General features: G+C 38.7%; 1 non-coding gene across 1 annotated transcript; it reads right to left on the bottom strand.

Moving 5' to 3' along the window:
* Positions 1 to 5,108: 5,108 nt before the first annotated feature.
* Positions 5,109 to 5,211, bottom strand: LOC114023201. The gene has a single exon (XR_003566760.1). It is a non-coding gene; the product is annotated as a U6 spliceosomal RNA (small nuclear RNA).
* Between the last annotated feature and the right edge of the window lie 7,563 nt (positions 5,212 to 12,774).

Here is a 12,774-nt window from a genome sequence, read left to right as displayed (position 1 = left end):
CTGTGCTAGGTTAGGAAAAGCTAGTAATGATGCTTCAGTTCTGTTAACTACCCATGGCCTCTAAATTTCAGAAAAGCTCCATATGTGCACAGTAAGCCCAAAAAACCACCAGCAAAATGTAATGCTAGTGAACTAATCCTGAAGTGCTGCTGATACCCCTACTCTCCCAGGAAGAAGTAGATGAGATGCTGTTCCCCTGGTTACTGATCAAAATAGAGAGATTCAGCATGAGTCACTTGAGCAGCCAGGAAGGGAAGGTCTCTCAGTATTGTAGACAGGGAGGTGTCTGGTTTCCATAGTTTTGCAACTGTTCCTTCTGAAGAGCCTATTGTTCAGTTGTGTCTGACTCTTCATGACCCCATTTGATCCCTTTCTTGGCAACGATATTGGAGTAATTTGACATTTCCTTCTCCATCTCATTTTACAAAATGAGGAAACTGAGACAACAAAGGTTGAGTGACTTGCCCAGGATCACACAGCTAGTCAGTGTCTGAGGCTGGATTTAAACTCAGGTCTTCCTGACTCCAGGCCCAGAGCCTTATCCACTGTGCCACCTAGCTGCCAAAGAGCCTGGAGCTTTTCTCAATCAATCTTGTGTGATTGGAGACGAGCAGGTAGGAAGATGACCATTGAACCTTGCTGCGTGTTCATCTTTAAAAGATTGTGTGTGTTCACAAGGGAAGGAATTAACTCTTTTCTGCTGTTTGACTCCTACTATTTTTTTTTCTTCCCCCATCCCCCACATATTAAGTATTAGTTTTCTTTATGCTGGCATGTTTGGACAGCTCCCTTCCCAGTATTCCCAGCACTTAGCAAGGTACTGACAAAGTAAGCAATTAATACATACTTTTCCATTCCACATAATGGGGGCATGACTTCCTCTGAACAGACAACAGCTTTTAATTGACCTAGGCATCTGCCAAGAATGGTCAGAAGAAGACACCCATGCACCACTGTATTGCTCCTCAGACCTGATTATAATGTTCTAGATGAAGCCTGGCCAGCACAAATAATAGTAGATTATATTCATCAGCTTTACTTGATAAATACAAGGGGGGGGGGAAGCTAACATTGCTCTTAACTTCTTAATTCTCTCAGCCCAATCAAGATTAAAATGAAAGCCACAGGACTAATTTCAGGATTCAAAACATAATTAACAAAAAGCATGGGAAGCCTTCCTTTGACAGTCAAATGAAGAGCCCTTGTCAGGTTTTTCTTAGCAACAGACAGTGAACCCCAGCCTGCCTAGCTGACATAGTAATAGCCTGTTTCAATTAAGCATAAGTAAAAGGCCAAGCAAAACTGATCCACTGGGTAGATATAAGACTGAATTTTATCCAAATTGCAGTCCCATATTTTAGTTACCTATTATGTATTTCTGTTTGGGTATACCTGCTGATAAGCCAGCCAGAGCAGTGGATAGCTGTGCTAGGACAAAATCAGGGAAGACTATGAAAGCAGGCAGTAGTTGGGGATCAAACCAGGAAGAGAGAAGTCACTAAGATTAAATGACATTGGGTCAAATCAGACAGCTAGAGGTTGGCATCATCAGGCAGGATTTGGGTCAGGAAATTCAGCTGATAAATGTAGAAAGAGATAGAAAGGCAAGTTTCAAAGTAAGCAGAGGAGTAAGGCATGGAAAAAGAGGTCTCTAGTTAACTGGGTCTGAAGTTTTGGCATTCAGTCTGATACCTCTTCTCTCCCATACTTTCCTTCAGAGCCTCCCGAATACTGAGCTAGCTCTGACAATGTGTGCATGAACCTCATTATCAATGTGTACATCCCTGGAAAGTACACTACCAAGATAAGTGAACTCATCTACAGCATTCAAAACTTCTCCATTTGCTGTAGCCAACAGTTCCAAGTATGGATGGTGTGGTGCTGGCTGATGGAGCACCTGTGTTTTCCTGGTGTTAATTGTTAGGCCAAAATTAGCACAAGCAGCAGAGAACTGATCCATCCTTCATTGCATCTCAGCTTCAGAGGCTGCTTTGAGTGCACAATCATCTAAAAACAAAAAAATCACGCACCACTTTAGTCTACTTTAATCTTGGCTTGTAGCCTTTTCAAGTTGAAGAATTTACCATCAGTGTGGTAGCTGACCTTGATACTGATCTTGATACTGATCCCCATTTAAGGCATTTGACACCATGGCTGAAAACATCATGCTAAAAAGCATGGGAGCAAGCACATAGCCTTGTTTCACTCCATTGGTGACTGGGAAAGCACAAGAGCATTGTCCATTGTCCAGAACCTGGGCAAGCATGCCATCATGAAATTAAAATACAATGCTGATAGACTTCTCTGGACAACCAAATTTTAACATAATTTTCCGTAAGCCCTCACAACTGGAAGTATCAAAAGCCTTGGTCAGATCTACAAACATTGTGTACAGACTTCTGTTCTAGTCCTGGCATTTCTCCTGAAGTTGTTGGGCAGCAAACACCCTATCAACTGTTCCTTGGCCCTTTCTGAAGCCACACTGGCTCTCAGGTAAGATGACCAACTTCCAGGTGAAGAATCAGCCTATTAAGGAGGACTCTGGCAAGAATCTTGCCAGAAATGACTAAGAGAAAGACACCCCCTCCCCACCCCTACCCCCATGATTGTCAAGGACAATCTATTTCCTTTACTTTTATAGAGATGGACAATGGAGGCATCCTTGAACTCCTGGGAGATGACCTCCTCTTGCCACATAACCTGCAAAATTTCAGTCAGGTTTTGTATGAGCAATGGACCCCTACTTTGTAAATCTCAGCTGGAATAGAATCAGCAGCAGGTGCTTTGCCACACAAAAGGAGCTTAATGGCATTCAAAACTTCTTCTTCAGTTGGAACTTCAGCTAGGGAGGGATTGACTTCAACCTGAGGTAAACGGACAATGGCCTCAGCATTGATTGATGATAGTCTGTTGAGAACACTATGGAAGTGTTCAGCCCATCTAGGATCATATCCTTATCACTAATCAATGTGGCTCCATCAGCACTAAGTAGTTCAGAAGCACCATAAGTCTTTGGCCCATAAATAGCCTTCAGAGCATCATAAAAGCTTTGGATTGCTACTATCAAGACAAAACTGAATTTTATCTGCCTTCTTACTGAGTCAAGAATCCTGCATCTCTCTAAGCTTTGTTTGTACTTTATTTTTTTATTAAATTAAATGGTGCCTTCTTAGAGATGGATGAGCTACCCTGCTGGTAAACCCTGTGGAATTCTCATTTTTCATTTAGCAGCTTCTGAATTTTCCCATCATTTTCATCAAACCAGTCTTGGTGTTTGCAAGTGTTCTGACCCAGATGAGCAAATGCAGTGCTATACAGCAAATCTCTGAAAGCTGCTCACTCCTTTTCTGCTCCACTCTTGCCAACTGTATGTTGGCTCAGCTTTCACTCCAAGTTAGCAACAAACTGTTCTCGCTCAGAGAAGAGGTCTAATCTGTTGACATTAACTCTTCTGGTAGTCATTTTGCCTTGGGGACTCTGCTTTGGTTGAATGGGAATATTTAATTTAGAGAGGATAAGTCTATGATAGGTCTAGCACTCTGTGCCACACATTGCCTTTGTCACTCTCACTTCCTGTCTGTCTCTTCTTCTAACAATCATATAGTCTATTAAATGCCAATGCTTGCTGCAAGGGTGCATACACAAAATTTTATTGTGTTTAGGTAAATGGAAGATATTATTAGTGGTGAGAAGGTCATGAGATGCACAAGTCTTCAGTAGGAAATGACCATTGCTATTGTTGTTTCCAACTCCATTCCTCCCTAGGATTCCCTGCCAAGTCTGGTAGTCTGAGCCTACTCTGACATTAAGGTCACCCAGAATTATAAGGTTGTCCCCTTTTGGCACATTGATGATAAGGTCTCCAGGTCTTCATAAAATTTTTCTTTAACCTCATCAGGATTCATCATGGTGGGAGCATAGGCACTGATAATGATGACATTTTCCTGCAAGTGGCAATCACATTGTCATGAGCCTGTCATTCACTCCTTTTGGTAGGCATACACTCTCGTTTACTAGATGAGCTTTGGTTGCAAAACCTAAACCAGCTTCACAGCCATCCCCTTCACTGTGGACATTCCCAAAAAATGTGTATCCACCTCCAACTTCAGTAAACTGGTCTTCATTTGCCAGACTTGTTTCACTCAGGACTGCTATTTGGATGTCATACTTGTTAGTTTCTCTTGCAACAAGAGCTATTTGTCTTTCAGGTCTACTGGATTTTGTGTTAAGTGTGCACACATTCCATGTGCCAATGGTGAGTGGAATCATCTTTGCAGACATTTTTGTCCATTTTTTTGTGTGTTTCAACCACAGAGTGGGATTCCCTGCTTGCCATGGTAATCAGGCCAGGATTGGGTAAGTAGACAATTTTTAGGGCACCTTTTCTAGCCCTTCCCTCACACCAGGTGAGCAATGTGATCCTTAAAAAGCTGCTCAGACTCAGGGGACTGCCAAATCCCACTGCTGCTTCCAGTGAGAAAATGATCCTATAGCTTAGGCTGCCTATTTGCAGGATTGTGACTACGGCTCCCAGGGTATCTACACCTGCTGCTTTGTCACTTGCCTGTCACCACAGGACTTTGAGATAGGTAAAATGGTAAAATGGTATGGGTGATGTCTTTTGATTCTTGCATAAATTGGATTTAAGTGAGGTAGAGCTGCACAAAGTCATTGGCCTTATTCTCTCTTCCAGAGTCATCACAGTCCAGTGGCAGGACAGAATCAAGATGACCGCTGATGGTTCAAGACGCAGTGGATGACCTTGGCATCTTTGATGTCTAACCAAGCTCTAAGAACTCCACAGTGCCTGCTTTGGCTGTCTTCATGGCCATTGGAACACATTGTTCTCATCCACCCATTCCACCAGAGGAAGTCTTCACACGCTTGGGGCAGACACCTCCCAACTCACCAATGGGTTTGAGACATCTCTAGCCCATCTGCCAAAATGACCTATTGAGATGTGGCTGCTGTGCATGCTACAGCCTCCTGGAGCCACAGGTGAGAGTTACGTGGAACTGGTGAACACTAAAGATGGAAAGCAGCCCTGAAAAGGGCTTGACAGTCATCTCACCAGAAGTACTAGTCTTTCCTGAACACACTCTATACCCCAAAATATGGAAAGCTTCTCAAATTTGTAGTTCATCTTTGCACAGGGGCCATGCTAATCTTCTCTATATCGTCCCAATTGTAGCATATGTGCTGCCTCTATACCTATTTTGATACCATAGGTTCTCTAGGATCCCATCAGTAGTCGGAGGCTCACCATTTAAATACATTCCATTTTTTTCACTCTTGTTCTATAAAGTAGGCTAATACCCAAAGTGAATAATTATTGAGCAAACAATAAGCCATCATGTCTTAAATATAAGAGAAAGGCTTTTTGATGAGTCTTTTTGTGAGCAAATAAACATCATCTCCTACTCCCCCAGAAACACCAACACCCTCACAAAGAAATCAATGTTTTTTTCCAGTGAAGATCTCAGAGAAAAGTAATGAAACATACCTATCTCCTTATAGCAGAATGTTGTTGTCTACACTGTAGATACAGTCACCACACTGGATGTTTTTGCATAATTTTTTTCTTTGTCACAAAGGAGTGTTAAGGGAACAAAAATGGCTTTGATATAAAGACTAATGGCATCAATAAAATGAGTTTTTAAAAAATAGAATGATGAATACTTTTAAAGAAATCTTTCAAGAAAGGAAGGGAGACTGATGGAAAGAGTCCTGAAAAAGGAGCCAGAAGACTTGGGTTCTAGTTCTGCCTGTCACTAACTTGCTATGTCCCCTGGCAGGCTATTTTAAGTCTCTCAGCTGTAACATTAAGGATTAGATGACTTTTAAGAGTACTTCCCACTTTGTAAGTCTATATATTTTTGTTTTCTCCTTTGAAAAAAAAATAAATCAGAGTAGCCTCTTAAAATGAGAAATAGAGAAAACTCTGCTCATCTCTTTTAAGGTATATAATCAACATCTGAGAAGAATTAGTTTTCATTTCCTTCTCCTAAACTTAAATAACAAAGTAGTGTTGTGTCATGATACATTCTCTTTCAATAATTACCCCATGATATAAGCAAAAGATATTGTCTACTTGGATTTTCTCAGGCCAAGCCACAATCTCTGTGATGGAATATTGACCATGAGAAAGAAAGGCTTCCCTGGGAAGTAGTTTTGTCATTTAATGCAATAAAAAATGGATTTAGTGATAGCTAATTGAATTTTATGGGAAATTGGATCTCATTTCCTAGAATTCCTAGGATTTGTCTTCCCATTTCCCCATTCCCCATCAACACTTTCATATGTCTCTGGTTACTAGGAAAGGTTTTGTCATCTCAGATATCAGCTAGGCAGGGATATTTCTGTATCCCCACCCATTTCTATTCTTTCTAGTCCTTATTATCTTACCATTGAGTGGGTCTTGCATTCAGAATTCAAGGATACTGATTTCCTGTTTGTGAATAAATGATCTTGCATTTTGCAATTCCTCTGGATCCTTGAGTTTGACCTTGGGAGTAGGCCTAGGTAGTTGGGGGTGAAGATTAATGAGACAATTATTTTTTACAAGGAATATAAACTGCTTGACTTGCCTGTGTTAAAAGCAGTCATGACATTTCGTGCTCCTTCACAACAGGAACTTGCTCTTTGAATTCTGAGCAGTGAAAAGTCAATGCATACTGCTCTCTCTCTGATAATAGCTTATAATTGAGAAAAGCAAATGAAGAGATGGTTGGGTTCCATTACAACAAACACTATTACTATGAAAATCCCTGTTATTTCAGGCAATATTCAGAGTAAAGAATTGAGATGATCATCTTAATGGAATTCTTCTCTGAATGTAGTGAACTGTACCATATACCTAGTATGTTAAATAAGTAACTATACAAATTGCATGGCAAGAAATCCTTTCCATCTACTAAGTTTTTTTTTTTCAAATCAGTCAAGCATTGCCTTCCACAAAGACTTTCCTGAAATGGAAAAAGCTTTGAAAACCTCAAAGCACTATGTAAATATGAGCTCTCGTTATCATAAAGGGGTTGAGTTTAAAGTTGAACTTTGTAGAACTTAGATAAGAAAAAGGAAAGATGGAAGGTATTTCTTGCAGGAGAAAATAAACAAAGACATGAAAACAGGAATAAATGTAGCACTGCACATTGAATTAAGGTATATACACATATGTGTTAGTAGTCTCTGAATTCAGTGAAATCCTTATAGAAACAAACTTAGGCATCACTCTCATACATGAGAAGGTGTCATCCTTTCAATAAAAACCCTCAAACCAAAAATATTATATCATTTACATATAGGACAGAGAGCACCACTATAGATATTATCAAATTAAGTGTTTCACCCAATATATGTATTTGTATATGTACATATGTATGTATGTATGTATGTATGTAGATAGATAGATGTAATACCTATTCTAGAGAGGGAAAGTATAGTTTGACTATACATACAAGCCACAACCTGTTTGAACCTCACTTTCTTTACCTGAAAATGAGAATAATAATAATTCATGATCACGATAATTTATCCACTTGTACAATAGTTCACAGAACATTAACTATAAAAGAATAATGGCAGGATCATGACTTTTCATGGGACCATTCCTACCAAACACTACTGTAAAAGATGACAATAAGATAATGATAACAACAAAGATAATAATGACAAATATGGGAATGGTACCAATGACAAAATGGGAATAAAATAATTCTACAAGCTTGCATTTACATAGAAATTTAATATTTACAAATAATTTAACATTCAATCTATTATTGGGAAGAGGTAGCACAGCCTAGTGAACAAAAGGTGAGCTTTAAAGTCAGGAAAAACTCAGTTCAAAGCCTGCTTCTGACTCATACTAGCTGGGTAACCTTGGGTAAGCTTCTCAATGCTATAGTCAACTCTCAAAAACTATAAATTACAAATGAATTGTCAATTTTGAGATAGTTCCCTTACACTAATAAACTCACAACTGTAGGGGAGGAAAGAAATCTGATTGGAAAATATCTGCAATTTTTGCTTCATAGGATTGCTAGAAAAAATGATATTATACATATGAAAATTTGAAAAAATGTAAAGCACTGTGTAAATCCACTGTATAATTTTAATTTTTAATTTGCATTTATTCTGGGATAAGTTATTTGCTAAATTATTTGCGCAGGATCAGCTGAGGCAAAGTGGATCTAACCAAGCCAGTGCATAAAGGCATAGAGATAGGCTAAGGAAAGCTTATACCACCAAAAAAGACCCTACTCTTGTTCCAAAGACTTTACTCCATCTCAGAAGGGAGATTCACAATAGGGAAGGATTAGTTCTGCTTAGAGAGAGTTGTTTAAAAGGAGAAAATGCTTCAGAAGGAAGACTGGCAGAGAAAAACTTTGCTCTGGGAGGGTGGTTTAGGTTCACAATGTGGGTGCTTCAAAAGATCCTAGCAAGAAGAAACAGACTGCTCTGAAATCTGACAGGAAGCTAATTGAAGATCTTGGCCGTCTTAACCCGCAGGGGGGACCAAAACAGTATTACCATATATTTGTTGATGGAAATTTACCTATTGAAAAAATAAGCATAGCTGCTGTGTGTTGAAGACAAAAATCTATAATTTATTACTGACTTTAGGGAAAATTATACAAACATGTTTTGCAAAATACGATTCATTTTAATAACTGAGGAAAAAAGAACGTGAGGATATTCAACATCCATACATTATCATGGTAATTATACAAACTAGTAGGAAACAAAAGTCAGAGCCCTCTCCTGAAATAGTAGTGTGTCAATATTAATCAGCAAGTATTTATTAAGTGCCTTCTTCATGCTGGTCATTCAGGCACTAAGGATATAAAAGAAAGAGACCAGGTACCTGCCCTTAAAAGGCTTGAGGTCTATTTCGTAGATAAGAACCAGTCATCAAAAATACAAATAGTATATTTTACCTTGCGATTTTAATAGTGTGCTCTAGCCTGTGTTTTTAAATGGATGATGATGCTGATAACAGTAATAATTGCTAACATTTATATAGCATGTGCTAGGCACTATGCTAAGCACATTTTACAATTATTATCTCATTTGATACTCACAACAACCCTGGGAGGTAGATGCTATTATGTTCCCCATTTTATATATGAGGAAATTGAAGTAAATAAAGGTAAAGTGACTCACTCAGGGTCACACAGCTAGTAAGTGTCTAAGGCTGGATTTGAACTCAGGTCTTCCTCACTCCAAGTCCAGCACTGTATCCATTGTGCCATATTATTAACCATGAGCTCTGAGAGGAAAAAAAGGTTCATTGTGGGCTTAAGCTCTCAGGAAAAGTATCAGAGAAAAAGTGGAGCCTGACTTGGGCCTTGAAGGATGGGACTTAGATAATCACAGAACCATAGCATAGGAAGGAACATCAAGAGTCATCCACATTAACCCTGCTTGTACCACAAAGGACATCCACAGCATCCTGAGAAAATATCTTAACCTCCTCTTGAAAACCTCTAGTGAGAGGAAACTATCTAGGCAGTCAACTGGAATTTTAGATCACTTTAATTGTTAGGAAAATTGTCCTTGTGTGGAGCTCAAACCTGGCTTTTTGTAATTCCAACCCAATGGTCCTCATTCTCTGTTTCCTAGGGCCCTCCAGAACAAGCTGAATCCCTTTTCCATATGACAATCCTTAAAATATTTTAAGACAGTAATCGTGGTACCTCTACCCCCAAGTCTTTTCTTCTCCAAGTTAAACATTCAACCAACTTTTCTATGGAATAATTTCCTGTCCCTTCATCACATGCTCTGATTTATCAACATCCTTACAAAAGCCAATGGCTTTAATAAACATTTATTCAGATCCAGGTACAATGGAAAGAGAGCTAGATTTGGGATGAGGGCATCTAGGTTCAAATTCTAATTATGACACTTATTAATTGTTTGCCTTTGGGCAAGTGTTTCCCCTCAATAGGCCTCAGTTTCCCCATCTGTAAAATCAAGGGTTTGAACTAGATGACCTCTAATGACACTTTCAACTCTAGATCTATGATCCAATGAATTGAAACCCAGCTGCCTGACACATTCCATTGGACAGCTTCTTCCATGTTGACCTTGCTCCATTATTCAACACTATTCAAGCCCATATGGTCAGCCAATAACAAATACACTTGCTTATTCTATCATCCAGCCTACATCTCTCTATATTTTCCACAAAGACCTGGTGAAAAACTTTGACATAATGAAAAACAACGCCTTGCGGACCTCCAGGTAGGCTGTCAGTAGAATATTCTTGTTCTACAATTCCGGTAACCTCATAAAAAAGAAAAAGATGAAATTAGTCCATCAGTTCTTATTCTTAATGAATTTGCATTGACTTATCATGCTCACTATTGCTCTTTCTAAGAGTTCACAAGCCACTCTTTTTATAATCCTGCCTAGAATTTTTCTAGAATTGATATCAAGCTCCCCAGACAATAGTTTGAAGAATTTACCTTCTAACTTTTTTTGAAAATTCAGACAAAAATCTTATTTCACACTTTGTACACCTCTCCCCACCTGAATTCTACAAACACTCAAACCAAATTTTAGCTATAAGCAATACCTCCTTTGATTATCTAGAGTAAAAAAGTAAAAACCTATTTTTTTTCTTTTGTTTGGTTAGCCAAAGTTAAGAGTGAGAGAGGGAGGCTCAAGTAATTCTCTGATGCAAAGATAAGATCAAAATGCTTACTACCCAATATAGCTTTTCAATCTTTTAGTTAAAATCAGGAAGCATTTATTAGGCACCTAGTGGGTTCAAAACACAGTGCTAGGTACTACAGTCACAAATACAAAAATGGAAAGTATTCTTGGCAATCATTATTAATTCATACATTTCTATAATGCTTTCAACTGTGAAGATACAAGGAGAAGCAGCATGAAATTTTAGAAGGAAAACTGTAAGCAAATTTCTAAAATAACAAGATAATAAACTAAAAAGAAAAGTCAAGAAAAATGAAAGTAAACTGAGACTTTTTCCAATGGCAAAGTCAGGTGGAGTGAGTGCACTATGTTCCTACAATAGCTAGAAGTATTTCATTGATTTTTCCTTTGTTCTCTCATAAAAGTGTGTGTAAGGGATGTAGAGGCAATCGTTTACACATTATATTCCCTGTAACAATCACAAAAATGGTTTTTCTCCCCTTTCCCCTAAATCCTTAGCAGTTCGAAATTGTCTCGTGTCTTCCCTGTGCCTGTTCATTTGTAAATGGTCCAGAGGCTGTGCTCACCTATGAATTGGTCAGTCAGTAACTTCTATGCAAGCTGCCTTTAAAGGTTTTGAAAGGTTTATAAGGGAGCTCACACAAAAAGCAGAACTGGCCATAACTTCACTTAAATATTTCAAATGCACTTCTCCTAATTTGCATTCACAAATCAACCCAACAAGTTTCAAAATTTCTAACTTGGAGTTGGCAAAATAGTAAAAAAAAAAAAGAATGATAAATGATCACGTGACTATTCTAAAAGCCACCTGGGGCTGCTCTCATCCTTGAGGGAAGTAACCTCTTCAAAGGGGAATGCTATTGATCTCCAGATCAAAGAAAAGGCAGAGGAAAAAATCCACACAAATCTTTCACTCCATTGTGCACTACTTTCCATTAAAAAAAAAATAGCACAGTGCACTTGTGGCAATAGCTCTCATTCTGTGTTGCTATATAACGTTCCTTTGTATCATTAGAGATACAGCTGCTGTAAGTTTTACAGGGCAGACAATTTATTTTTCTATAATAGAATACTTTTCCCTCGATTCGATTCAGAAAACACAAATTAAGCACTTACTATGTGCAAAACCCTGTGCTGGTCACTGGGGAAGAAAGTTTAAATAAAACAGGTGGGAAGCTTGAAAGGGTAGAATGGAGCATGACTCTAAACTCCTCAAGGTCAGAGATGGCATTAGCATGTAGAGACTTAATGTGGGAATACAACCCCACTGAGGCAGCTGGGGGAATTGTTCCATTTTGGAATATCACCATCCAAATAGATTAAGGAGTTCTTGACCTTTTTGGTGTCATAGGTCCCTTTGGCAATCTAGGGAGCCTAGAGACTCCTCAAAATGATGTCTTTAAGTAATTGAAGAAGATACTAAATTTCAGTTAGAGGTTAGTGAAAATAAAGATGAATTTTTTCCACATTCAAGCTCACAGTCCCTCTGAAATTTAATCACATCCTCCCAAGTTAAGAACCCAAATTAAAGGTTTTCTCCTTCCTCAGCTACTTATTTTCGTATACACAACAAATATGGAGCATTACTGAACAATTCCTGATTTTCTGTACAGTGGGTACTCAATAGCATAGATGTTGGTCATAATCAGTATTTTTCTTGCTCAGTAAAACTGGATTTATTAAGCACTAGCTAACAGAACTGTTTTCAAAGTTAGGAAGCCCTCAGTTCAAGTTCTATCTCTGACAAATGCTGCCTGTATCACCCTGGCCAATTCACTTAATTTTAGGCCTCACTCCCACCCCCAACCCCACCCCCAGGCAATTTTATAAGGCTACAAGTTGCAGAACAAGTTGTATAGTTAGGGAAGCACCTGTATAAGATGATTCTAGAGATAAGATTTCGTTCTCTGATGAATTTTCCCTACCCTATATCCTTCCCACATCCCACTGACATTTCAATGTTATGGTTTAATATCCCTTCACTTTAAGGCTTTGATTCTGCTTGAAATGCAAATAAGCCTAGCAGGGATAGCAATCTGTACAATTATCAGTCATTTATAGCTTGGAGGATTTGAGATAGCTTTGTTAGGTGTGGAG

Source organism: Vombatus ursinus, unplaced genomic scaffold (assembly GCF_900497805.2).
Source record: "Vombatus ursinus unplaced genomic scaffold, bare-nosed wombat genome assembly UNPS02014816.1, whole genome shotgun sequence".
Lineage (NCBI taxonomy): Eukaryota > Metazoa > Chordata > Mammalia > Diprotodontia > Vombatidae > Vombatus > Vombatus ursinus.
This window is presented reverse-complemented; position numbering and strand designations above follow the sequence as displayed.